We start from the raw sequence: 26,454 nt of genomic DNA, 5'->3' as shown, positions 1-26,454 counted from the left end.
GTGAGTCTCATGCTCTGCCAGGGAGGAAGGGAGGCCAGGAGGAAGGGGGGACAGGACACCTGACCCAAACTAGCCAAACAGGTATTCCATACCACAGCACGTCATGCCTGGGGAGGTAACTGGGAGTTACCCGGAAGGGCATGCTCTTCTTGATCAGGCTCGTTTCGGCAGGTGGTATCGTATTCTCTTCCCTTGTTATTTCCCTTATCATTATTATTATTGGTGGTAGCAGTAGTGGTTTGTGTTATACCTTAATTACTGGACTGTTCTTATCTCAACCCGTGGGAGTTACATTCTTTCGATTCTCCTCCCCATCCCTCCGGGAGCAGGGGGGAGGGAAGAAAGGGGGGGGGGGGGGGGGAGTAGACTGTGTGGCTGACTTGCCGACAGGGTTTAAACTACAACAACAGGTTAACTTTATTTCCCTTCACACTTCCCTTCAGAAAATACTCTGAGAGAAACAGACTGCTTGTTCCATAATATTTAACTGAATCTTTGCAAAAGCTTTATGAATGTCAGTACAAGAGAAGAGAAGGAAAGACACAGTAAAAGAAACTATTATGAGATTATACCACACTGACTTACTGGTGAGTAACAGTTCTATTTAGGAAAAAGGGGCAGAAGTACTGAGGAGAAACATGAAGAGAGGGAAAAGGGGAATCAAAATGAGAAAAAAACTGGTGTGGGAGATAGATGAATGGAACTTGTCACCAGCATGGGAGAGGAGCAAGGACAACTCAGCAGCAATACAGACTGTCTTTTGTGGCTGTGGTCTGCCCATGTTTTCCACCTCACTTACCTTCCAGTGATGACAGTTGCAGAATAGTGCTAAGACAACAGCTACACCAAAATACCCCATTACTTTTTCTTGAGAAATGCAGCTCTGCGAGATCTCCCCCTAGCAGATGATGACAGCATACCACTTTTTGAATGAAGCATTGCCGACCTGTAGCCTAAGTATTCCTTATTCTTACCTCGCTTTTCCCTTCTGTTTTCACTATTGGACATGCTCACAGTTTCATAGTATGAATCCTATTTGTAAAGTGATTTTTCTGGGGTCCCATTCTTGACTGCTCAGAGCATACAGTCTTCCAATGAGAATTTTTCTGACCAACAGTGTACTAACATCTGACAACTAATTTGTATGTGTGTATCAATACTGTAATCAATGTTAAACCACAGCCCATAGTTTTACTTATTGTCAATCCAGCCAGTAGTCTGGAATGCTATCTTCCATCACAGAATGTCATCTGCCTCTCATCTATTTCTCACCAGAAATGACTAGTAACTAAATGTTTAATGCTTTCTACCAAGATGTGTTATTTAATGCTGATCACCCTCAGGCTTTCCTCAGGCTGCTCCTCACCTTCTCTACCTCCTTCCCACCACCTCCTTTGATGGAAATTATAGCTTCCTCAGATATGTTGGCACAATTGTACCTTCAGTCACTTCCCAAACTGGCTGTTCCAGAAATAGTTGGGTTAGCTTGGACATTTTATAAAAAGAGATTTTATACTCTGAACTATTTTGACAGAATAACACTGGAGAACATTTACCTGCTCAGTCATGAAAGCTGACTGAATTCAGACAGGGCTGAATCTTCTTAACCTGCCCTGAATTCAGTAAGATCATCATGTCTAGCTGCAGTTTCACTACCACCAGTAACCTCCTACATGAAGTCATCCTAGCCATCTGTAAGACAAGATGAAAAAAGAAAAGACTATTCTAGCAGGTATTTTTGTATGACAGAAAACGTGCATTTAACTTCTGCTTCCCTGTTAAAGGCCTGGGTTGCCAATGAAACCAGTATAGCTCCCACTCCCACTTCTAGGAGAACTGACAAAACATTCTTTGTATAGTGAGCCTAACTGCAGCATCTGATTTGCATATCCATACTCAGTATAAGGATTCTCAATAACAGATGTATTTTAGCAGCTGCACGATTTCACCTTTAATTTAAGATGAAGACTAACTGTTGGTGTATTGGGTGTACATAGCAAGGAATTGGAAATGGGGTGGGGCTGTAGGGGTAATCTCTATGAGAAAAAAACAGGGGCCGCCCCATGCCTGACACATCTGGTTCTAGATGGCTCTACAACAGACTCACTGCAGGACACAACTGAGCCCAATAACCGAGCTGGTGGGACCTCTTGTGAAAACATGTAAAAGAAAGGGCAAAAATACCAGAGAAGCACAGGAATTGGGGAGAAGGGGATAAAACAGTAGGTGGAAGTGTGCTAAAACAGCAGTATGAACACCAGTGTCAGAGGAAGGAGGAGTAGGAGGTGCTCCAGGTTCTAAGAGTAGATATTGCCCTGCAGCCCATGGAAATCACCATGCCAGAGAAGCTAGATACTTCCCTGGAGCAAGCTGCAGCATGTGGAAAGTCCACACTGGAGCAGGCTCCTGGCAGGAATTATGGCTTGTAAAGGACACAGCAGAGCAGAGGAAAAGCATGAGGAAGAAGGAGTGGCATAGAGGAACTGTGATGGACTGACTGCAATCCCCCATTCCCCATCCCTTGCACTGGGAATTGAGTGGGGGAAGAACTGTTCTTTTAATTTTTGTCTTTGTTTCTCACTATCCGCATCTATTTTAAGTGGCAATAAATCAAATCACTCTTGCCCAAGTTGAATCTGCTTTGCCTTTGACAGCAACTGGTAAGTGATCTCCCCGTCTTTATCTTGACCAATGAATATTTTCCCTCCTGTTTTCTCCCCCTTTACTGCTAAGGAGGAGTACAGAGAGCATCTGGGTGGGCAGCTGGCTTAGGTCAACCTACCACTGAATGAAGACTGGCTTATAAGCCATGATGACAATGAAAATGATATCAGAATTACCCAGCAATGTGCACTTGCAGCCCAGAAACTCAACCATATCCTGAGCTGCATCAAAATAAGTGTGGGCAGCCATCAAGGGAGGTGATTCACCCCCTCTGCTCCACTCTTATGAGACCCTACCTAGAGTACTGCATTCAGTTTTGGGGACCTCAACATAAGAAGGATGTGGACATGTACGAACGGGTTCAAAGGAGGGCCATAAAGACGATCAGAGGGCTGAAGCACTTCCCATATGAAGTCACACTGAGACAGCTGGGCTTGTTCAGCCTAGAGAAGGCTCCAGCGACAGAAGGCTCCAGGGAGACCTTAGAGCAGCCTTACAGGAAATCTGCAGAGGGGCTTCTTGCAAGGGCATGTAGTCATATGACAAGGGGGAATGGCTTTAAGATGACAGAGGGGAGATTTAGATTAGATATTAGGAACAAATTCTTTACTGTGAGGTTGCTGAGGCGCTGGCACAGGTTGCTCAGAGAAGCTGTGGCTGCCCTATCCCTGGCAGTGTTCAAGGCCAGGCTGGATGGAGTTTTGAGCAACTTGGTCTAGTGGAAGGTGTCCCTGCCCGTGGCATGGGGTTTGGAACTGGATGAGCCTTAAGGTCCCTTCCAACCTAAACCATTCCAAGATTCTATGAAGAATTCGTAATTCATACCAACAAAACATTTGCCACAGAGCTTAAGCTTGACCGTATGCATTCAAAGCTATTAAGAAGCCTAAACAATATTTTTCATTGCAGTGCTGCAGATCTACTGTTTCATACAGCAGAATTCAAAGCTTGCTCTTTAGTGGGAATATTTGTTTAGATTGCCTCATGAACCCCATATCATTAGAAAGCAATTTTGAAAATTCTCATTTGAAGGAAATCTATTCCTGGAAACATCTTAAGATTCACTTGTCTTCTGGTCAAAGAAGCAAAAAGCTTAAGTCACCAACATGACTAAGACCCACCCTGAGGCACAGAACCTTTTTCAACAAAGAATTGATAGTTAGAAAAATTATATTCAAAGTCTCTGCTGCAATGGCAAATGCAAGGAAAACAGAACAAATGAGGATTGGCTGATACTAATAGATATCTATTCAGTTATGCTTCTTTAAAATCACTGTAATCCAATGGATCAGCAATGCCTCCTGGCACATATTGGTACAACAGGGATTGGGAGGAAGAGCAAGAAGAAATGCAGAGAGATGGTCAAACATTACCATATGACTTGATGACAATCCTGTCCTTCCTGCACTGAATAAGATTACAAGAGGATAATTTCTATGTCAGCTAGCAGAAATCTAACTGTACAAATTGTATTAGCCAGTTCCGCTAGTACAGAGCTCATTAGAGTTTTTGACATACACAATGGAAGACACTGAAGCTCTTTTATTCTACAGGAAGCAGTTCTGCCAGCAGTACTGTATATGGGAAACCGTTTCCTCAGTATTCCAAAGCTTGCCAGCCTCAAATTTACCTATTACTTATTCCATCTGAATTTCAAGAGGAAAGTGATACACAAAAAACACACCCAACAAACTACCAAAGCCCAAACCCAAATCTAAAAAATGCTCAGAAAAAAAACCCTTGCTTACTACCTCCTCCCATGTTCTTTTTTAAGGATGAAGCATGCTTAACAGTTTTACTATTGCTTCCTTGAAATCTAAAAAAAAAAAAAAAGAACAAGAAATAAGAAACATTTAGATCTTACAAGTGATCTCCTTCTCTGGAGCAGAAAATAATTTTTCATGGTATTCTCCTAGCCTGTAAGGTTTACCTTCTACAGATGTTAAAATGTAGGGAAAAGAAGGGCTCCCTTTCTTCCTTTCTCACACACTCATCTGTTCCTTTCCTCTGCTCCCTGAAGGGTGTGAATAAGAAAAGAGTTCAGTAATAGGAAAGAGCAGAATTTATCAGTGACATCTAAGGAGAATGAAGAGTTTCAACCAGAAGGTTGCAGTTGTTGAGCACATATCGCTAGTAGGTCTTATATGCCAGTACTCATGAAGCAACTACAACACAAAGCATGGCACTCTGTGGCAGTCCTAGCAGTGGCTCATGTCACAAAAATGTCTCTGCTGGTCTGTAAAATAATACCCCAATCTGACTATACTTTTATGAGTTTCTATGGGCATTACATCTCAAAATATACTAAATGCTTTCTGCTTACTGCAAGACGTACATGTTTAGCCTAGGATCTGAAAGTCACGGCAAGTTAGTTGTAATAATAAGGTGCTTTAAGTAGGGGCTAGCTGTCACCAGTAAACCTGACTGCACTCAGGAGCAACCCTGGTGAGCCTCACAAATATTCAGCTAATCATCAGGGGAGAGGACACTGAACACACATCAGAAAATCACTAGTGAACAGCCATTCAAATTTCATACTTCTACATACTCCCTAAATATTGTTGAGACTCAGCTACCCTATCATTTAATGGTCTCTGCACCTGAAGAATTTCCTGTGCTGTAAGGAATGGTATCTACACAAACACATGATAGTGTCAATCAGTATCTAACATATGCCATACCACAACATTCCAGCATTGTAAGAATTACTTCATTTGGCCGTATCAACTAACAGTTTCTAAAGCTGTTAAACTTCAATTAGCAAAAAACCTGTAGTTGTTCTATTTCAGGTGACATGGTTTAAGAGGTCAAGTAGAAAGACTTCCTTTCTTTTTTTTTTATTTTAGTTTAAATGTAAAAAAAGAAACTGTTTATATATATATATATATATATAAAGTAACTATTGGAATAATGACATTTTTTACGGACTAGTAACATTTTTTATGGTGGCAGACAAACACATACAAGATTAATTTCCTATGGTATTTAGTAATAGATGGAAAGTGAATTAATCTGTTTTAGCTGGTCTTCCATTTCACCATATATTTAGCAGTTCTACTCATTTGTAAGCTGATGAAATATTATCCAAACAGTGAAGGCTGCTTTGGTGGATGTTTTGGCTAAATAGCTAAGGGTACTGTAGCATAGTATCATATCATATATCCTGTTTACTACAGGCCAAAGACAAAATTACTTGTCCCAGTATTTCAGTTATCTGGAATTCCCATCCTCAGGAATTTTCCCATGGCTGTTTCTAATACAGAGAGATTCAAAAGATAGTCTTTAGAAAGTTGGCCATACATTACTCTGCACTTCCCTACCCCCATGTTTAAGACTTGGGCACAAGAGGTTAAAGTATCTCCACATTATCACTGCAAAGATGAAACTTGAAGGGAAGTGCAAGGATCAAACCCTCACATTAACGTAATGAATTTGAAAAAATACAAGTTATTCACTAACTTGCTGAGTATTTAGTTGGCTGTCTGTATAGTAGTTACCCAATTCTAGTTACCTAATCCTAAAATAGAAAGTCTTACATACAAAGAAACAAGTCTTAGCTGTGAATATTCCTTATAACATTGATTTTGAAAACTAACAATGGTGTATTTTGAATTATAATTTCTAAAAGTAGGGCTGAACAAGACATCAGAATTCAATATAAAGAAATGGCAAGAAAATCAGAAATAGGGATGCAAAGACAGCATGCATACCATTGCCCACAAAGTAACTATGAATGTGACATCTATTCAATTTATACCCCAGTTACTCCACAAATGACATAATGAATTACTTTGTTCTATTTTGAAAGCATTAGACTAAAAGATCTATCATAAACCAAGTCCCTTTATTAACTAACTAGCTATATGGCTTGGCACTTTCAATGGAAATCACGATACATCTAAGCTTCCAAATCATGGATTTGGCATACAAGACAGAGCAGGAATACTGTAGAAATTAGGATTATTTTTAGTTTTGTTATACCCTCATACTACTATAAAACTCTGTTAATAGATAAGAAGAATCTTATTCTTATTTGACACTTATCATTTTATAAGAATCAAACATGCTAGATATTGCACACAACTTCTATGATTAAGAATTGCAGTCTACAGGACAAGAAGCATATGACCAGGGAGTTCAAAGATCAGTAAGACAACTGATTGCTGCATTTAATAAGCAGTACACTCAGTTCTATGAGTAAACATTACTTTTGAGGTTTTAGGCATCCTGACAGAGAACTTAAGACAGGATTTGAAATGTGATGATGAGGTAGCTTTGTGGACAATTATAGAAAGTATCTTCCAAGCATAAGAGACATTCTGGAAGAAAGCAGAAAGGTGCCTGTGTAGAAGTGAACAAGTGACAAGATAGACTAGCATCACCAGCCAACAGATGCCTCAAAACCAAATTAAATACAGTAGACAGGGAAGCAGATGCCCTGAAGGTCTCAAAAGCGACAACTAACTTGTATGCAATGAACTTCAGCTGGGAGAGGAAATCAGGAAAAGAATTCAGTAAGTTGATTCTACCAAGAAAATACAGTGTAGCTGTTCAAGGAATTACTGTTTCAGCTGTAGAAAATTCTGTAACAGTATCACGTAGTTTTCCCCCTCCACACATCTCTCTTCTTAAGAGGCTTAGGAAAGGGAGATAGTCATGAGTCACTCACTTTCGTTATTGGACTCAAATCTTTATGATCTAAAAAGAGGGATAAATGGAGGAAGGCAGAAAGTAAAGAATTCTTTTCCTGCCTCTAATGACAATAGTTACGACCCTTGAAGAGTTCAAGGAGCTGCAGCCTCCTAAACGCACTTCCACATTCGCCTGGATCTACAGGATATGGGTTTAGGAAAGAGTAAACTTTGTGAGACTTTAAATCCTCTAAAGTTCTGCAGTGTCTGAAAGCCAGCGCAACAGCCATAGCCATTGCTTTCACACCTGTAGCACTTCCGTTGCAAAATATTACAGCAGAAAATGTCTGTGTTGGGTTGCAGTGGGATCTACGCAAGTAAGGAACCTAAGGTAAAACCACGTGGCAAAGACCTACTTACAAAAGAAACCTTTTCTTTTGCAGTAAATGAAACCTTAGCCATTAATATCTTACCATAATTCCAACTAAGTTACAGTCTAAGCCTGCAACAGGAGAGTATCTAGCACTCCAGATCTTCTAATACTCCAAGTATTTACACTTAAGTAATCAATTAGCTTAATTAGGTCTTAGGGAGAATTTGGGAGTGGTTTTATTTGTCTGGGGGATTTTTTTTATTTGGGGGATAGGAAGGTGGTTTGGGGGGGGGGGGGGGAGTGTTTGTTTGTTTAGGGTTTGTTGTTGTTGATCTTTCTTTCCATAATTTTAAACTAATAGAAACTATTGTTTTACTTAGCTACCATTACTGGTTCTGTATTTTCCCCCTGAGATCAGCAGAACTGATGCAAGAAATACTTGAAGTACCAACAGCAGACACAATACTTATCCAGATAAATAGGGAGATGGAAAATATCTGCAAACACATTATGGGAAATGGCAGTTTGTGTCCATTTCCCAAGAAATTAATGTCTGAAGAAGAACATTTGAAAGCTAAGAAACCTGGCACTACACTCTGCATCCCACAGCTGCAAAGAGATGCATTGCTGAGATTACCTCTGGGTTTTCCTGCCAAGAAATTCTGGACACAAATTACTTCAGAACTTTCACCATATTAGCAGGGATAACCTATTTTGTCCTGGTCTTATTTTCCATTAACAACCATATTTTATATTAGTACCCTTAGAAAACGTCTAGCAGCCATGCCTCCAGATGGGAATAACATTAATTAATATGCTTTTTTTTGTTTATCAGTAGAACATTCTTATATTAATGCCAAAAGATTTCAGGGCAAAATATATTTACAAGGAATTAATTATCCTTTAAGTATACTGAGGAAATTAAGAGATACCAACAGTTTCAGTACTACCAAGCTGGTAAAAAAACAATGGTCACAGTATTCTCTCTTGCTTATCAACTCCCAAGGAAGCACCCACAGCAATAGCCATTTTCTCATATATTAATAGCTTCTAGTTCCACCATTTCTTAATGTGACCAGTGTGAAAGTACCTATGCTGGAGTCTTTAATTGCTTTGCTTGAAAGCAGAGAACAGATCTCAAAGCTTACTGTTCCTATTTATGTTGCCAGCATTTCTTTGGCACAAACGGGCTACACAAGACATGAGTGATCGATTATTGTTAATGCTAAATAAAGGGGAAAAAAAAAGGCTAATTTAATTTTAAAATTAATTCTAAGCTTCATCTCTGTTTTCTGGAGTTCCAAACTCTTGAAACTGGTTTGGGGTGGTTCAAGCAGATGTGCAATTATTAACCCACAAAACAAGTGTGCATTCAGAGTTTTGCTGTGCTGATCACAAAATGTTTAAACAGCATAACTAGGACACCTGGAAGTGAAGAGACCAAAAGGTAGAGATTAATCTTTTGGAAAGTATTTATCCTCCAGGGTGCACAGATAGTTAAGTTTAGGGAATAATCCCAAATGCCTGAATAGCACTAAACCACCCTCTGGAACAGCCTCCTTCCCTTAACACTGATTATGTATGGTTACAGAGTGGGAAAGGTGAGTAATCCCAACTGTGAGACATATTCCTACATACGTAATTCTTAAGCCATAGGCATTTTGAGATTGACATTCACATTTCCCTATTTCTATATTGAAGTTATGAATAAAATATTTTGGACTTAACAAGAGATCTACATTCACCTTCTATCTATGCTGGAACTGATTATCTTCAAACACGCATAATAAGTAGAACTAAACACAGATAGACTGACTTACACTGTTGACACTCTCTTTCTTCTATCACTCAAGATGAACATAAATGCACATTCACCTTTGTGTGTTTCTTTACCACTTCTGCACTGTTCTGAAATGCATAATATGAGTTTCAAATCTCTTTGCTGTTTCCATTTTCAAGTCTCAGCAGCTAGGAATACACGAATTTCCAAATACTAGAAAGGGTCCAGATTCTTGGGCACATTCCAGCTCCCTTGCACTTTTGTAATTTGCAGCTCCTGGTATTTGGCCCCCTGGAATCTCCCCTTTTGTAGGGATAATCTTTCAGGGGTAGAAAGTTACTGTTAGCAAGAGACACCTAGGATTGTGCATATAACAGATTTTTCTTTTGACAGCCAGTGTGGAAAAATGCATAAAGTAGATATCTACATATTTCCTTCTTCTAGATTCCAGCTGGATCCCAGGGAGCACATGATTCTGTGAAGCAGAATAATGTGTTGCCTCCACTGATTCCAAGTTCCTTACTGCATTGGGATAGGGCATTTCCCACAGCAGTAAGAGATACAAGCACAAACTCTCTCAAAGTAGATGAAGAAACTGAACTTGTTTTCTTGCTGTGTGTTTTATCCACTGCATACACAAAGGGCAGTATTGTCACTGTTTTTTCTCCAAAGCCTGCGCATTGTAACTACTGAGGGATGCAAATAAGTCGTCCACCCTGAACATACTATAATATGTTTGGAACTTAAGAATCTGCCATAGCGTCCTCATATCAAAGAGAACACAAAATACATGCAAAGGTAACCCTGACCTGAGGATACACTAGCATGATAACAACATGAGAAATGGCAGAAATGAGTAACATGTTATAACAACAGAATGGGGGTACCAGCTTTAATGGAACTGTTAATGGTGGCAGAAATTACCAGGGCAATGACATCCCCAATGTGTGTAAAAATCAGCAAAATCAGGACCAATAGAGAAACAATAAAGGCTAATTTTGGAGGGGATGAAAGTGGTAGAGAGAAAGATTTTGCAAGGGTACAAGGGGGAAAAATAGCCGTAAAAGACAGAAAAATCATTCTGTCAGAGTTGACCGAAATACCTGTCAAGCAGTCATATGCTTGATCACCACAGTTTGCACAGGTCAGTAACGCTGGTGCTGCCATCATACCTGCCTCTGACTTATATGCAGAGTCACAAGCAAACAGACATATTTTCCCTGGCATCAGCAAGGGAATACTTGGAGCACAGTACCTAGTATCAGCATGGAAACACCTCACCATCTCCTCTCTTACAGGAAACATTTGCAAAATTTGACAAATCTAGGTCAAATTCACCATGATGCAACAATTTAAAACCATAATTTTAGCAAACTTAGTATTTAACAAAAATAAAAAAATAACTACTCTATATACATTAATCCTTTTGTCATTCTCAGCGCATGAAGCCTTCTGCAGAAAATATATAAGCTTTGTTGTACAGGAAGTTTTGGAAAGGTTTTCTTTGTAAGCTTTCTAAGGATGTTGATTGCTGCATTCCATAAAAAGAGAGGTACTTATGATGAGGGAGAGGAAATGGATTGCCAATTATATGCTTAGCAGCAGGCCTGTCGCAGACAACTGCACTGTTCTCAAAATATTGACACCAAATCCATCTCAAAAGGATACCTTTTCTACTAGGATAAGCACTCGGAAAAACCCAGGCACTGATTTAAATATGACTGTAACATCCTGAACATCTTGGATTCATAAAATGCAAGCTTTTAAATCTCAGCTTGCTCTCCTGCATGACCTTTTCAGCTTTCTTGGATGAAGAAAACCTTTAGTCTGAATGATTTGATCTTCACTGATTCTAGACCCTTCTGATTTTAGATAACTATAATTCCTCTGTTTTCTTCCAGGAAGGTAATTTCCAGCTCAATGCACATTTTAGACACCTTAAAGCCTATGTAAGCCTAAGTCAACACTATCAGCAAAAGGCCCACTCACAGCCTTTTGCATTCCTTCCCTGTACGCAGCTGCCTCTCTTCTGGCACATGCATTCTGAATCATGAGCAGGACCCGGAAGCTGCCCTGAAGTAACGTAAATATCTGAAGATATTTGTCTTAGCTTTTAAATCCAGATCAACTCTGAGATCTTGTCTTTTGCAGAGCCCCACAGATATTTGGTTATGTACAGGCAAGGGGCTGTATGGGACTCCTTCAAAAGCAGTGCCAGTTTATGTCTACTTCCAGGGTATGAGAAGCCAAGAATCACAAACAGCCCTAACTCAAAGGCACTTTCTGAAAACCCCCCAAAACAAACCCAAACGTGGTCCCCTCCCCTTTCTCCCCTCCTCCAAAAAAAAAGACAAACTAGAAACACTCAGAGAACACAATCTGCCAACAAAACTCCCACCTACTTAAAACCCAGAATTATTCTTGAGAGCTTTGAAACTTACTTCTACAGATTAAAGAGGTTTAGACTAGTGATGCTTGGACAAAATATTGTACTGCTTAGTCTGCAGTTACCTCCTCTTTCTAAAAGCCTTTTCTGGGTGGGACTCATCAAGAAGCCAGCAATGGCAAGTTCGCATCAATTCTTCCTTGACAATTTAGGATTAATTTACACCACTGTAAGGCTGAAATAATCATACCTAGGACAATCAGAAGCTCTCCTTCCCTACCTTAAAGGCTTGTGTTAGTATCCTTATTACCAATGGCTTTGTATTAGGACAGCCCTACCAAGCACCAAAGCCCAAGTAAAGCGATGTTCAAGATGTACACCTAAACTTAACTGAAATCTGTTTTCTCTGTTAATCAGAGGCTTTTCAGGCATTCATACTTATATCACATCTATGGATCTTTAAGACCTGATTTTCAAAGGTTTGACACAGTTTTACAGAAAAAAAAGTGAACAGACCACAGGAGAAAACTAGTTCTTGGAAACTCAGGTTTCTTCCTAGAGATTTAAGCTTTACCTCAAGCATAGGACTCTCATTTCAGAATACTTTTTAATATCACTACATTTAGAATTTCAAAAAATACATGTTTGGTAACATAATCAAACCAGAGGCTAGGCCCCCCCTCAGCAAAGACATTTTAATACATAATTCATATAACTTAACCATACAGCATACAAAACCGAACACCCACAAAAAACAAATTGGCACAGTAGCATAAAATCCCAAAGAGCACTTAAATGCTTTTATATTTTCCACCGTATTGTGGAGAATATCAGATGGAGAAGCCGTAAATGGCAGGTTTCAGTTTATATAAACTTGTTCCAAAAGCCACAGATGAATTCTGTTCTAACTTACCACAAAGGAACAGAAGGCCTTGCCCTTGGGATTTGTATCAGGAAATACTGAGAGCACACACAAGAATATCCCATCACACTTCTCTGGAAAGCGTTTCCTCATCTGATCAATGTGTCTCAGCAGTAGGCAAAAAACCTAATAAAGTTTACTTCAGTTCACACAACAGTTCTTGAAATCTCTTCCTAAACATGTGGGGAAATGTTATCAGATGCATCCCAGCTTTATGAAGCTCTTCCCATAAATCACAGCAGACCGGCAACCACTTACATACACAGCTGCTACATATATGTTGAGCACACTATGTGGGTCCTTGGCTTTTTTTTCCCTTTCAGTAGCTAGATACCATCTACAAGAACACTTATTTAAAAAGGGAATCCCTGGTCTTCAGATCAAGAGGTTTCACAGCTTCTTTCTCAGAGAAAAAAAAGAAAAGTCTGTCTCTCTGTTGGCATCTCCTTTTCTGAGCAGGGACTTACAATGGAAAGGACAGTTATTCAAGGGTGTAGAGGGAAGCAAGTGAAATGCTCCAATCAAGTACTGAGGGAGGATTTGGAATAGTCTGAATCTTATGCATCTTAGCGCTCTTGATCCATGGCTAACTCCAGCACATTAAGAGTAGCCTCTCTCACCACCATGCAAAACACACAAACAAACCCAGGAGGTTTCATGCTCTACCACTACATCAGCAAAACCTCACATTATGACTCTTTAAGGTAACATTAAAAATACACAGATCCCTAAAATATAATACCCCTTCTGTACTGCTATACCACAATTAAAACAATGCTTATTCAAATAAATTACAACAAACTAACTTTACAGAATCAGATGCTATTTCATACACAGTGAAAAGGTTTCAATACCATTAAGTAAGGCATCTCTTCTAAGGCAACAATATCATTGTGCATTAGAACGGCACAATGTTTTAACTTGCAGTCAAAAGTGGTTATTAAAACTCTATTTTCCACCCAATACAATTTTAAACTGGTCTTTAGAATTTATTTCTAGGTACTAATCTAAAGGAAGAAAATTGTATCCAAACGAAAGCAAACGCTGAAACGCTGCAGCCTTGTACTAGAGCTAATAGATGTTCTACTGAAGAATGTCAGCCATGACTCAGACTCCAAACAGGAGATGTTAAGCTTTGGCATTTGGGAAGCCTGCAGTTATGAAGCTGTAAGCCATTTCCCTCATCCCCTTCACCCCTACGCTCCCTACTCTATCCCCCTCCCCCCCCCCCCCCCCCCCCCCATTATTTTCCTGTGTTTTAAAGTGGAAAAATTATATTTTCTTATCAGGAGCAGCAGCAGCTTTTAGATAGAGCTGGGCCTTTGCAAAAAAGATCAACTAAGACACATAATAAAGAAAAAAATAAAACACATGATGACAAAGAAACAGGAGCTGGCAGAAAACAAACCACAAGTTAGACAGCATTGTTTCTGTGACTAATATTTTAGCTGTGTTACAGGTATAAAGGAGACTAACGAGGAACCTGCAAGAATTACAGTACCACTAAACTCACAGAAGTCATTGTTCATTGTGGGAGCCTCACAGCCGGCTCCAGCCTTCTTAGCAAGGCACTGCCAGATCCCTCACACTGAGCTGAAAGGAATTTCCATATTTTAAAAGACCTAGGCATGAAAAGGGAGCTATAATACTTATTTTCCTATTGCACAACAAACATGCACAAAAGAACAGGTCACACGTACAAAGAAATGAGTGTCAGGATGCATGCCAGCTACACCTTTCCTGTCTGAGGCTAAAAAGAACCCGTCCGGAAAAGAACAAGAGCCCATCTTCAGCCCCAGCACCCAAGTAGAGGTAAGACAACCAGTATCTAACTACTTGCTTGACATAAATCACATAATAAGCCAAAATTCAAAGGCATCCTGCAGATGCAGGAATAAAGAGAGAAGAGCCATTTTGCACAGGTTCAGAGTGCTGCCTCTGCAGGGAGGCCGGGCTCAGCCCAGCTGACAGCACTGCTCAGTGCTGGCACAGAGGTATTTTTTATTAGCGAAATTTAGGACAATGCATAGTCAGGTCAGCTCTCTTTATGAAGGTCCTTCCAGAGATTTGTTTGACACTATATATTTTCACCAGATCAAAGCCTCTTATATGTGTATTAGGCAAAGTAGAGAGCACGCTGTACTTTCCCCCCTTCTCTCAAAGTTTGAAACAAAGCATTAAGAACCAAGGTATGAGCCATTTATCTGTCAAAAAAAGATCAAGGATGATTAGGAGCCTCTGGCAAATAAAGATCAAGGATAGTTAAGGGCCTCTGGCTAAGCTGATGGTGCAGTCTGTTCCCATCCAGCTTTAAAAAGAATTGATACAGAAGCCCTTACTGCTATTACAAAACAGAATTCTTTGGAAGTTTGAATTCATTCCCTTTAAGATCCATGAAGTTCAGTAGCTCTTCTTCCTGTCTATGGTAACTTATGCGTTTTCCTTTCTCTGATCTTAAGTTTTGAATTAAAATGTCTGTAATGGCTGTTCAGTATTAGGTTATTAGCTGACACTAATAATGAGACTATTATTCTGAAATTTTGTGCTCCTATTATTAAAAAAAAAACACAAACAACTGAATAATTTACACTTCTGCCTCCTTATGTTTGCAGCTTGATCAAAATTCAGATTCATAGTTTAAAGAGGTTTAGAGCTGATGTATGAATCCAGCTCTATAGATATGGGTAAGTAAAAGCTGATTATAAAGAGAAGAAATCAAACCAAACAAAGCCCATCAACTTTAATTTTTACTGAGTATTTGGATTACACTCGAGAAGAAACACTGTAGAGATATCTCTAGAGACTACAGGTTTGGGACTCTCCATTATAGTCTGGGATGCTTTAACAGATGACAGTGCCAGACTGATTAGAAGTTACCCAGCTGAACATTTTACTGCCAGAAAATGTGATTAGTGAGAAGTGAAATAGGTAGTAACTGACATTTATTTTTTTTTCTAAAGAAAAAAACCCCAACAAACAAAAAAACCAGCAACAGCAACACACAGGGAACAAGGGTTTGGTTCAGGCTTTGTTTTAAGATAACACAGAAAACAAGAAATTTATATCTGAAGTATTAAATAATAAAACATTTAAGAAAAAACTTATTAAAAAGTGTTTTTAGAATTGCATTCATCCTTTTTAGGATAGAAAAAATGTGTTTTGATTATTTTAAAAAAATTCATTTCTTCCCATGGCACTATATCTCCTATAAACTAACACAGTGTCTTTGCCTGTTGCTCATCTTTTAGGGGACACTTGTGGGAATTCTAGGATTTGCTGCCTCGTAAGAGATATAGCTGTGGTCCACTGAGGAGTGTGGCAGCATAAGAACTTCCAATGCTGACAAGACCCTAAGAGTACATCTCACTTCTAAGATTCTAGTTCTTCAATCCACATTTTTTAAGTGTGCGTGCAAATCCATCAGTATCTAGCAATTTCTGTGAAATATTTTACTTCACTTCACTCTACTGAAAAATACAGTGCCGTTTCAGCCAGATCTAATTTCTTTATACAGAGCCAAGCAAAAAATACAGGACACCTCCATGTAAGTATATTTGGACAATTCTTCATTCCAATACAGGAAAGTCACCTTCATTCAAAAGGATTACAGTCACTGCTGCTTAACAAAAGGATTCAGAACCACTCAGTTAACTAATTTGCATCAAAGTCATGACCACCACTGATGCTCAACACACCAAAGCTGTGCACAAACCTGGTTATTCCATGCTAGGGGAGAAGAAAAATTTAATTCCATTAATTCCATCAAAGCTGATGGTAGTGTTTACTGCTAATATTACCAAAACACCTACTACTGCCTCCCACTTCAGACGTTTCCTCTGTTTTAGCACCTCTAATAGGAACTGCATCTCAAAGTATACTGAATGCTTGTCATTCACCAAGGCTTCCTTTCTAGAAGCGTATCATAGGAATGATTATACATCGCAAGAACCTCTGGTGTCTGAACAACTATTGTCTCTGCCTTTGACTCATTGAAGCTCATTCAAAATTTCCTAAAAGCTATTGAATGACAGTTTCAGACTGAATGCACTGAGAACTATGGATGAGGTACCCATGTCTGAGTAGGAGTTCACATACAAAGAGTAGACCTGCACCAAAATCAAGTGGCATGTACAAACCACACAGCAACTTTATGCTTTACACAGATGCAATCTTCACTGGTTCAGCTAGTGACGGCCTGAATTTTCACTGCATATATACTTCACTGCATATATATTTCATTGCACATATGTGGGAGAGACCCCATATTTGTTTGTATTTCTTCCTCCTCTTTTTTGGGTTGGGTTGGGTTTTTTTTTTCCTCATCTCTTCCATTACTGGTTTTCTTCTTAACTCTAGTCTTAAAGCATTATTTAAAAGAAGAATCACTGAATACATATGGCAACCTACGTTTAAAAAACTGCTCTGCAAAATACAACAATTGGGCCAGACATCAGTTTGGTGGCCAAAGCCCTGGAAATCAAATTTTGGCATGAATTATAGAATACCCAAGTACATTGGCATGGACTCTCTGCATCATAATTCAAATTATTCATACTCTAATGCATTTCAAACTAGTATGAAAGCTGATTTACAGAATACATAAAGGTCATGCAACTATGGAGGAAATAGAAGCAAATGGACATTTTCTTCATTCTCAAAGAGAATGCAACTGTTTGCACAATGTGGACTGTTCTTCACAGGTTTTTAAGGTAAATACATTTTTATCACACAGGTAAATATGGCAAAAAATGAAAATCAAACCTATTGTCTTGTCAGCTTTAAATGGTTTTCTGTTTCTAAGATCTCCATTTCAGACCTTATGAACCCTTATTTATCTGTCTATAGTTAAGGCAATAGGACAATGGTCAGAAATGACTTTTTTAAGTTTTTGGTTTTAAAATGTGGTACTAAGTGTCAGAATTGCACAGCTTTTTAGGTATCTAAAAATACATTCAGGCACCTTAGGGTAGATTTCCAATTCCTGTCTAAAAACTTAAAAATGACACTTTTTCTCAACTCTTTGGACCAAAAGTGACTGGAAGGAACCTGCTCATAACAGATTATTTTAGTCTGTAGACAGCAAAGCACCTTTCTTGGGGCTGATGGCAGGCAGCTGGACTTTGGAAGAGAATGAATATTAAGACAGGGTGAAGATAAAGACAGATGCCATCACAGTAGTTTCTATTTAGTCTAGATGGCTCCTAACATCCACATGTGAGTTTCTTTGCATTGCCTTTCAGAAATGCCTTCTTCCTCTGTTTCCTGCACCCTTTTTTAGGTGACTTAAATCCCTTCTAAAGACTGGATTCTTTTTCACATGTCAGATGTCTAAAAATTAGGCCCTGCAGAACATAATTCAGAAGCTCTCATTCGAACAATTCATATTTTGTAAAAGCATCCTTTTAAGTGGCAGCAAAGGAGCTACATTTAGAAAGATGGAGAGGAAGAGAAGCAAGCTATTCAGTAACAAAATAGACAGTACATGTCAACGTTTTGTACATTAGAAGCAACACTACATCTTTCTTCATCTACAAAAAGAACAGAGTCAATGATTCAGCTGTTTGTCCAGAGGCAAAAATGATTAGAACATTGAATTGGACACTTCTTGAGTAAAGTGATGGAACAGTTCATGTAGAGAGCATATATATTTATTATCACTCAGGCAAGTTCCAAAAAGGGCACACAGCAACATACATACAGATACCATTGTCAAACAATGAAGAGCTTCTACAGGTCTTTTGGTAATTTAACCAAACAAAACAAAATCACCTTGAGAGAGCTAAAATACTCTCTCTATAAATGTTGAAGGTTCACTTTACACCCCTGAGATTCCATTTTGTTGAATCAAATAAATCTTAATTCTCAGAGGTGAACTGAAGTTTCAGAACAAGTGCTCATGCCTGGGACATTCATAGATTTAAAAGGTTTGGAAGTGGCTTAGAAAATCACAAATGCTTGTATGTATTAATGTTGCAGTGCCCAAACACACTTCCTCCACACTTGGGAGGAAGTGAATCAAAGTCTTTTTATAGCACGTTCAGAGGACTCTCAAAACACCAGCAATATACATAAAATTCAAATAACACTAACTCCTCTTAGAAAATGGGGCTACATGACTGCAGTGAGATCCATCTTCTAATCCAGTAATCTAGTTATTGCCACAATGACTCCATTCATTCTGAGATAAGAAATCACGCTGGAACAGAAAGCCTTGGTTCTTTAATTTGTTTCCTGCCTGCAGGCTGATGTCCTGCATATACACGCATAGTTCCAATGGACTCTCTTGAGCCAAGGCTTGTGGACCATTTCCTGTGACAGGCCATATGACAGCACTTCCGTAGCTTTCAAGTTACTGTGTTCAATGTAACAGTGAAAGAGGATGTTTCTGCTTAGTTCAAATTTGATATACTAATAGTATTCTGCTTCTGTAAAATTTTGAAGCATATAAATAACAAGCCATTACAGTGACAACTACCAAATTTCTTTGTTTATAGAAAACTGGCAGTTCATAAATATTAAAGTATGCTGTTAGCAACAAAGTACAACATATAGATGCTATTTTTCCTAAAGATAGGGAAACAGTAACCATCAGTGAAATAATTCATTATTTACAGACCTTTGAATTTTAATGCCACATGACTGTACTACAATTTTTCCATTAAAATTCAAAAATGTATCTGTTTGTTATCCCTTTGATGAATGTGTTAAAGGCAATGGAAACAGTAACCACTGCTGACAGATTTCCCAATGACACAGTGGTATTTGCCACTTAATCATCAATACATTTTTTAAATGAACCCTAATATTGTCAAATAGCTGTCATGTAGTTTTATTAAAGCTAAAACATTGGAATGCTGTCATAAGTGAAGATTGCAATCATACATCTACAACTTACATTGTGAAAGTATTACAGTGGGCAGAAATACACCCCAAGGGAAACGTCCCTTAGGGCTTATTACAGGGAACTTCTAATACCTCCAGTTAGAAAGGAACACAATCAAATTTGGTATCTGGTCAAACTATGCCTTGAAAATATTGTGACAACTCTCAGAGTCCTTCAGCTAATTTGTGTGACTTAATTTTTGCAGTCAGAATCTTTCCCTTGCCATCACAGTGGGCACTACCCACCACAGTTTGTCCTCAAAATGATTTCCTTCTTGTAATGCTATCAGTCAGAAAGACCCTGACAGTAAAACATGAATGGACCAATAAAAAAAATTACCAAAAGTAGTCAAACAAGCTATCCAGAAGCAGCAAACTGGAAAACTAACAGTATTTTCTGTAGTCAATCTCCTCTAGCTATAGTAAGTTTGGATCTTATAAAAGCAGCACCATGGCTATTCTGGAGACTATTTTCTACTTGAACTGTAGATGATTCTGATTTTTTTTAATAGAAACTTGGGAGGAAAAAGTCCTTCTATGTAGGTTTGTTTGAGCAAGAATTTTCTATCTTAACTCCAAAATGACCTCTCCACAAAAGCCTAAGTTTTCTTGAAAGATTTAATGACGTTGTAGAGATCAGGACTAACTACAAGACTGGGAAAGACATACTTCAGAAGTTTTATTGGCAGGTAAATTACACTAAGACTATTTTATGAGGCTTCAGTTGAGTTCTTAAAACCTTCCAGATTCAGATTTCTCTCCTGTTAGGTACTCTTCCTTCCCTCTTCCTGATACACATACAGGAACCTAGGAGGATTTTAACAAATTGTGCCTACACTATCCTATTACAGTGCCCAGGTATCTTTCAAAGCCCAAGTTTGTTGCTTGCTCATGCTGTGCTGCCCTTGAATCTCACTCAGGGCATCATAAAATTTGCCTTGTTGGAATAGTGCAGAGACAAAAAGAAACTCAGCATCCTCCAGTATGTACCTTCATCAGCCTGGATTCCTTAACACGCACTTCCCGTTACCCTTCTGCCTCACTGTCCCCCCAGTCTCACACGTGGCACCACTCTTCAAATATACACACATAGCTGACCTGATGTCACACCAGGAACAAAGTGACAAGAAGTCTGCCACATTACATAAGAAACCTGTTTGATATTCAGTGCCAGTGTACTGTACAAACGTACTCCTTACTGGAGCTTGAGCCTGCCTCATTTCTACAGTGATGAATATGAGCCACTGAAATAATCTGACCACAGTGACTAGTTATACATCCTACAGCTTTCACACATATCAACCCTCAAGGCTGGAGTTCTGGACCCAGCACTGTTAGCCAAGGGCTAATGTCACTGCCACAAATGCCAATCAACCATCCAAGTCTGCCCGGAAGCCAGCAGCACCCACAGATGGTTTGCGGGGCGAGGGTTTGGAACTATAACACTCTTGAATAAATTGGTAGATTAACACTTAAAATCTTCACTGAAGTTTATTTCTCAGAACAGAAGTTGTTCATAGTCCCTCCTACACAGAGAGAAGCTTGACACAGAGAGAACTAAAGAGGTTGTGACAGATGCTTAGTTTTCAGTCAGATGTTGTACCCAGGAAACACCTCCACTACATAGAATGTATACATGTTACATGGCTTCCACTACACTAACAATACTCTTATTTCCCCAGAGATACCAGGAAAAAAACAGCAGAGAAAGGAAGCTCTTTCAGGACAACTATCAGGGAATCTTCCCTCCAAATGCAACTAGGATGAAGACAAAAGGATAGCATCAGCACACTGTTACCAGCAGTGACTCTTCTGTGTAACTACATGTTTTCACCTAGTGGGTTTTTTTTTGTTTTAATAGGGGTATCAGTAATATTTTGCTAATAAGGAAAACCAATGTACTTTTGGCAAACAAATATGCCAGCAACAAAGATGAAAATTCTCATTAATCTCTCAACATATAGTTGAGACTTGGAAAATACTGCTTATAGAAAAAAATCCTTTGTGTCAAATACATAAAGTGTGGGCAACTTCAGAAGTGCTTAGAGTGTTCTTATCAAACTATTAAACCTTGTCAAAACTTGCAGAGCTCCAGATTTCACAATAACCTCGAATCCCTGGGTTGCCCAAATGTTTTTAACCCAATTGTGAGAGAATCTCTGCTTCGTTAAAAACTAAGCAGAGTTTTTATTTTTTTTTTTAAGTTAGAGTTGAACTCCAAATTCAATATACGTGATTCTTAAAAACAAAACCAAAACCCATACATAAAAAGAGCTATATACACTTTAAAAATGCTAGAGAATTCATAACAGGAAACTAGAAGCAAAATCAGCAGTTTATGCTATGCTTAAAGGTTGCACTTCTGGGAATTTCCTCTAGTGAAGTCTCTGAAATACTGGATTATTTGATCCTATTACAGAAATATCACATGAACAAAAGCATTTTTAGTGGGATTCTTTCATAACTCAAAATTCTAAGTACTTACGAAACAACTGAGAAAAATCTTATCTTTGCTGTTTCTAGCTTTTTCTGAAGATTACCAGAACTAAGGAAAACTCATCTGGGGATGTAACAGCTTCCACTAGACCAACTGTTCTGTGTTAATTTCCCAAGATGGAGTTGTTTTCTAGGACAGAGAGTTGAGTAATTCTATCAAATTAGCTACAATAGGATGCGCTGTGCTAGAGAGAAGGACAGTAAAAGAGAAACAGCTAATGTAATACTTCCTCCAAATCATCACAATCTTTCATGCATTTTCCTCAGGTTCACACAGACCTCAGGAGATCACTTTCAGGGAGTATATTTCTTGATATCTCTAAAGGAAGGAAGAAAGGGGTGAAAAGCCTCTGTGTTGTAATTATTTGTATACAATTCTGCTAAAGACAACTTGACCTTCAACAGGAAGCACAGAAAACTGTCAGAATCTGGGTTTGTGCTGAACTGCAGTCAATTAAGAAAGACTTACTTCCAAAAAATGCAACTGTTAGCTACTTTAAGAAAGCATGGTGGCAGATGGTAGTATATAAAGTTCTGAAAAGAACAGGTCAGAGCACTTTATCATTTCAATATCTCAAAGGAATTTCCAGAATCAAAAGTGAGATGAACTCACAGAATGTGACCAGGAGACTGTGATCAGTTAATGAGATCAAGAAGAGCCTCCAAATTACACTGCAGGACAAAGCTGGCAGCCACAACATCCCTGAGATAATAAAAATAAATGGTGCAACACAAGCCCTTCTCCACTTTTCTTGGAGAGAAATAGTCAACTTCATGAGTTATATACATAGCACGTAAAATGTATTATAACAGGGAAATACCATTTTAGCAAGAGAAATCATTATTTTTGCATGGATTTATCCTTTCCAGCTGTTCAGATCAGCAGCTGATTCAATCATAGGTCTGTTCCCCCTAAATCCCATGCAAAGACAAAAACATAAGGATGGCAGTTGAGTTTTTTCTTAGTCATGTATCACTTGTTTTTAAGATCCACAATATATTGCAGTACACAATATACTGCCCAACAGTTTTGCAGCACAAAAGTGTTTAGCCACCCATGAGCTGCAACATTGACACAAGCTGAAATATCATATACCATACTAGATTTACTCCTCCCCCCGCTTATTTCCTGCAGGCATAGGCTTGAGCAAAGTAAGTTTCAAAGTCATGCTCTCCAGCTTCAAGTTCAAGAGGACCCAGAACAAGGATATCTGTTCTGAAATCACCTCCAATTTTGGTTTGAAATTTTTGTCAATTAATTGGGCTTTTCCCCCTCAATCTCTGCATGTCAACTAAAAAAAAAAAATGTAAGTCTTACACATTCCTTACTGAAACTCACAATAAATGAATTCAAAGATCAGTTAACATCAGTACAGATAGAAGCTGCAAAATGTCCTAAAATATTCAGGTTTAAATTGAAGACTGTTACTACCCCCAACTCCAGAAGGCTGTCCTGGGTTCAGCAGTAGCAGTGCTGTGGTTTTGACTTGCAGCCTGGGAACAACGCTGATAACACCAATGTTTTTAGTTGCTGCTCAGTAATGTTTACTCTGACCAAAGACTTTGTGAGTCTCACGCTCTGCCAGGGAGGAGGGGAAGCTGAGAGGAAGCAGAGACAGGACACCTGACCCAAGCTAGCCAAAGAGGTATTCCATACCACAGCATGTCATGCCCAGTATATAAACTGGGGGTAATTACCCAGAAGGGCTAGATTGCTGCTCAGGTCAAGCTGGGTATTGGTCGGCGGGTGGTGAGAGGTTGAATTCTCTTCCCTTATTATTTCCCTTATCATTATTATTATTGGGGGCAACAGTAGTGGTTTGTGTTATACCTTAGTTACTGGGCTGTTCTTATCTCAACCCATGGGAGTTACATTCTTTCCACTCTCCTCCCCATCCCTTCGGCATCTGGGGGAGGAAGGAGGTGGGGAGTGAGCAAGCAGCTGTGTGGTTCTGAGTTACCATCTGAGCTTAAAACATGACAAAGGTATACTCACGGAAAGTAGTTAAGCCCTAAATCCCATTGTCCAGGGCTGTGAGGAACATCTGTTCTTGTAGATACTCAAAACTTTAATGAACAAGACCTTCTGCAACCTGTTCTAGCCGTTGCATCAGCCCTGCGCCGAGTAAGAGGTTTGACCATTTGACCTGCAGATGAGCCTCCCAGTCTGTTTCTATGATACATATATTGCTTAATGCACAGACCTCCATTTTCCAAGTACACATGCAAGCCTGAATGGTGCATTCAGATGCATTCACAGATAGATTAATTATAGACCCTGTCATGCTTTTGTGTGTTAAGAACCTTGTCAGGTACTCTATAGTTGGCATATAACAACAAACCACAACATACAAAAAAATAATTGTTGAGATTCTGAACAGCCTACAGGATAACCTATAGCTACATCTAATAGTAATCATATGGGCCTTATTAATACTTTACCTCTGCAGAGCCAGAACAATTTAGTTTGCTTATTGTAAATCCTGATTGCAAAGAACCTTCACTGCCTATAGGAAAATCTTCATTTATGATGTAACTGTTCAAAAATCAGTGTTCAAAAGACAGCCTGAGGATCTCCCAGTTATTTACCAGCTAGCTACTTTCTCACTCATCATATTGCCGATGAGCTTCCTTGACTGTGGACCAAATCTGGTCTGGGCAAGCTGCAGATTCTTTGCTTTTCTCAAGGCCAAGCCAGAATCCTGCACCGTGATCCCACATGGGAATAAAATTCCCATAAAGAAATAAAAGAAACATGGTTTGCAAATCACCCCTAACGAGGGAAGAAATCCATAACTTTTGATTCAGATTTTTACAGAACTTGTGTAAATTCATGTCAGTTAATGAGGCTGGAACTGGTCTAAATCAGATGTGGAGAATCTGGTCCTGAGAGTCTCATTTTCCAAATGTAATGTACCATGTATTTATCAGAGCAGGACTCCATTTTGCTAATGTTTGTTTACTCTGTTTTCATATCCAAGACATTTAGTATTATTGCTTGTTAGGGTGTACATGGAGCTCTAAGAGAGCTTAGAGCTTGATTCATAAAACCAGTTACACGTGTTCTGTAATTTTGTCATGGATCTCCTATAAAGCAGTCAGGCTGGAGGCTGAATGCTTGATTCAGAGAAAGGGATAGCTGTATTACATGAAAAGACTGTAAAATGCTGGACAGATGCTAGGAAACAGCAGCTCCACACAGAGTTACGGCCTCAGGAACACCCCATATTTGGCCACTGATAGATTTCACCACATTTTCTGTATGATGTCTTTACTTCTTTTTCTCTAAATTTCTTGAGACTGAAAGGACCTCTTGTGAAAGACCCAAAGACCAGCCCTTCAGCCACAACTCTCCCAAGTCATCTAATAGCAAAACCTGCTAGAAAAAGGTCTGTTGGCATGCAGGTTTTTTGATTCCACACCACCTCAGATGCCCATCTCCCATGTCATGCAGGCCTACTTTACTTACTTTCCTAGTGACTCCCTTACTTTGAAAGCATACTCTCTCACACCTCTGGGAGAAGATGCTACAGATTATATAGCTTTCTTAAGCATTTACCTCATCTTATGAATGGTATCTGTATCCCCTACTCTGTGTCAGGTGCCCACAGAGAATCCCAAACTCAGAAGACTACTAGGTTATAAAGTGAGAGAAGGTGCCTTAGGAGGTACTAGCTACTCATTCTTCCCAAACATATGGAGATCAATGAAATATTCATTGTCTACTGGAATTTAGAATACTCTTACAAAAGAAAATGCTCCCTATGTACCCAAAGACCGTTTTGTCAGCAACTTAGACCAGTTATTCATGCCTTCACCCCTTGTGTAATTCTTCCATCCCTATTAATATTTTTAAAAGTCTACTGAGACTATTATACTGAAAAAAAAAGGAGAATCATCTTAGAATTTAAGACATGTAAGTTGCTATGTTTTTTGGAAACTGAATAGAATTCATTAGACATACATTTACCACTAGCTTCTGATCGCCCTGAAATTACCTATTCTTCAGAACACCATAATGAGAGTTTTAATAAAATCTAGTTCCTATATGCTGAAGCATTAATTCTTGTGAAATGGAAATCACCTTATCTAGAAGAGGATGAATAGAGTATAGGACATCACAAATTACCTTTGGTAGAAAAAGCCTCTTGCAAAAATATCAGGTAACTAAGACACTTGCTATAGCATCTGCTATCATTTCTTATTAATGGACTTATTCTATTGGGTTCATTTTCTTTTATAGCATAGAGCCAAATCCAATGGGGGAATGGCATATCTCCTGCAGGATTCTGAATATCCTTCAGGTTCCCTTAAAATAAA

The 26,454-nt window shown here is 38.9% G+C and overlaps 1 long non-coding RNA gene across 1 annotated transcript in view; it reads right to left on the bottom strand.

Moving 5' to 3' along the window:
- Positions 1–1,583: 1,583 nt before the first annotated feature.
- The window catches only part of LOC130604497 (uncharacterized), an 84,544-nt gene continuing 59,673 nt past the window's right edge, over positions 1,584–26,454 (bottom strand). Inside the window, exon 3 of the long non-coding RNA XR_008973472.1 lies at positions 1,584–1,692. This is a non-coding gene — a long non-coding RNA (uncharacterized LOC130604497). The remainder of the gene's footprint in view (positions 1,693–26,454) is intronic.

Source organism: Pezoporus wallicus, unplaced genomic scaffold, assembly GCF_028554395.1.
Source record: "Pezoporus wallicus isolate ANWC-B61680 ecotype Strahan unplaced genomic scaffold, APGP_CSIRO_Pwel_v1 contig_2384, whole genome shotgun sequence".
Lineage (NCBI taxonomy): Eukaryota > Metazoa > Chordata > Aves > Psittaciformes > Psittacidae > Pezoporus > Pezoporus wallicus.
This window is presented reverse-complemented; position numbering and strand designations above follow the sequence as displayed.